Below are 3115 nucleotides of genomic sequence, written 5' to 3'. Positions count from 1 at the left end.
TCCCTGATGGATTAAAGTACCCTGGTCCTGCTCCTACATTTAAGAACATAAGAACATAAGAGACGCCAATGTTGGATCAGGCCAAAGGCCCATCCAGTCCAACACTCTGTGTCACACAGTGGCCAGAAATACCAGTGCCATCAGGAGGTCCAGCAGTGGGGCCAGGACATTAGAAGCCCTCCCACTGTTGACCCCCCCCCCAAGCACCAAGAAGACAGAGCATCACTTGCCCCAGAGCCCCTAGCTATACCTTGTGGCTAATAGCCACTGATGGACCTCTGCTCCATATGCTTATCTAATTCCCTTTTGAAGCCGTCCATGCTTGTAGCACCCACCACTTCCTGTGGCAGTGAATTCCATGTGTTAATCACTCTTTGGGTGAAGAAGTACTTCCTTTTATCCGTTCTAACCCGACCGCTCTGCAGTTTCATGGAGTGCCCACGAGTTCTTGTATTGTGAGAAAGGGAGAAAAGTACCTCTTTCTTTACCTGCTCTTTCCCATGCATAATCTTATAAACCTCGATCATGTCACCCCTCAGTCGTCTTTTCTCCAAGCTAAAGAGCCCTAAGCGCTTTAACCTTTCCTCATAGGGAAAGTGTTCCAACCCTTTTATCATTCGAGTTGCCCTTTTCTGCACTTTTTCCAAAGCTATAATATCCTTTTTAAGGTGTGGTGCCCAGAACTGCACACAGTATTCCAAATGAGGTCTCACCATTGATTTATATAGGGGCATTATTATATTGGCTGATCTGTTTTCAATACCCTTCCTAATAATCCCCAGCATAGCATTGGCCTTCTTTATTGCAGTCACACACTGTCTCGACATTTTCAGTGAGTTATCTACTACAACTCCAAGATCTCTCTCTTGATCTGTCTCTGCCAGTTCAGACCCCATCAATGTGTATTTATATTTAGGATTTTTGGCTCCAATGTGCATCACCTTGCACTTGGCCACATTGAACCCCATTTGCCATGTTGACGCCCACTCGCCCAACTTTGACAGATCCCTTTGGAGTGCCTCACAATCCTCACTGGTTTTCACCACCCTGAACAACTTTGTATCATCTGCAAATTTAGCCACTTCACTGCTTACTCCCATCTCCAAATCATTAATGAACAAGTTAAAAAGCAGTGGACCAAGTACTGATCCCTGCGGTACCCCACTGCTTACCACCCTCCACTGAGAAAATTGCCCATTTATACTCACTCTCTGTTTTCTATTAATTAGCCAGTTTTTGATCCATAAAAGGACTTGTCCTTCTATCCCATGATTTTTGAGCTTACTTAGGAGCCTTTGATGAGGAACTTTATCAAAAGCTTTCTGGAAGTCAAGGTAAATAATATCTATTGGATCCCCCTTGTCCACATGTTTGTTCACCCCCTCAAAGAACACTAACAGGTTAGTGAGACAAGATCTTCCCTTACAGAACCCATGCTGAGTCTGCCTCAATAGGTTTTGTTCATCTATGTGCCTCCTAATTTTTTCCTTAATAACAGTTTCCACCAATTTACCTGGTATCGACATCAGATTGACTGGTCTGTAATTTCCCGGATCTCCTCTGGAACCCTTTTTAAACATTGGAGTGACATTAGCTGCCTTCCAGTCCTCAGGAATGGAGGCAGATTTTAATGAAAGATCACATATTTTTTGTCAGGAGATCCACAGGTTCACATCTGTATGCCATACAGGCCTGGTGATTTATCAGGTTTTAAGTTGTCTGTCAGACTTAACAACATTTGTGGCAGGGGAGGAGCTTTCGTGAGTCACTGCTCGCTTCTTCAGGTAGCTGAAGAAGCGAGCAGTTACTCACAAAAGCGCATGCCCTGCCACAGATTTTGTTAGTCTGTAAGGCAGGGGTGTCGAACTCATTTGTTATGAGGGCCAGATCTGACATAAATGAGACCTTGTCATGCGTGTCATAAAATGTAATGCCAGGTAGTGAAGATATAAATTTAATAAAAGACAGAAATACAAAGGGTTTTTTTAACTTAAAATAAAAACATGCTGAAAACATTAGCTCTGTAAGCTGCAAACCTACTTTTGATTTATTGATGTTCGCCACAGAAATCTCATGCTCAGAGTTCTGAGTCTAGGACCCGGGTTAAAACATGAGATGGCTGAGTGATTAAGAGAGTCTGGTGAAGCAAGCGATGACGCAGCAGCAGAACTAGGAATCCCAAGTCCCCCCGGGGGGGCGGGGAAATCCCCGCCCCAGAGACCCTTTCCGTGGTGCTGCTGGATCGGGCCCCGGGGGGAACTCCACCCCGACGTGTGCGTCACCCGGAAGTGGTTTTCCCTTGTATGGCCGTGGCCCCGCCCCCAGCGTGGCTGGTGTCCTCCCGTCACTTCCGAGTGACGTGCGCACGCACAAGACGCTGGCTGGGAGCCCCCCGCTCCCGGCAAAGATAGACTTGGCAACCCTAAGCAGAACTGGAAGCAGGAGATGGCCAGTTCCACTGTGGGCCTGATGGAAGCCCTCTGGGGGCTTGATCCAGCCCCCGGGCCGCATGTTTCACACCCCTGCTTTAAGGTGGTACTGGACTCTCTTCCTCTTACCTTCTAAAGCCACCCTGAGCCTTTGGGGTAGGGCAGGATATAAATCCAAATAAATAAATAAAATAAATAAAATAAGCACATTGACTTCAGCGGCTTTAGAAGGGTGTAACTCAGCTTGTGCGCTCACAGTCTTATTGGGCGGTTCATCTGTCGTCCTTTCCTTCTCTTCCTGATTATTTTTCCTTAAGAAGGCATTTCCTCACTGTGGTTTCTCCCCTTCTAGGACGAAGACCCTGATACGAGCTGGGTCCTTCTTCTCGAAGACGACTTGATTGCCCTCCTTTCTCAGTTTCCCTTCCACGAACTCTTCCAGCATATGCTCAGGTTTGATAGCAAAGGCAAGTAGCTTCCAAAACAGTGTTTGTCTTTTGAGAGGCAAACGATGTGGAAGTGTCAAAAGGAAACGTATAAATGTGGAAATGTGGTTATGCCTGCATGCAGTTTGGTGTAGTGGTTAAGTGTGCGGACTCTAATCCGGGAGAACCGGGTATGATGCCCCACTCCTCTGCTTGCAGCTGCTGGATGACCTTGGGCAAGCCATAGTTCAGTCAGAGCTG

The sequence above is a fragment of the Gekko japonicus genome, unplaced genomic scaffold (genome assembly GCF_001447785.1).
Source record: "Gekko japonicus isolate JY-2015 unplaced genomic scaffold, Gekko_japonicus_V1.1 scaffold7288, whole genome shotgun sequence".
In the NCBI taxonomy this organism is placed as follows: Eukaryota; Metazoa; Chordata; class Lepidosauria; order Squamata; family Gekkonidae; genus Gekko; species Gekko japonicus.
This window is presented reverse-complemented; position numbering follows the sequence as displayed.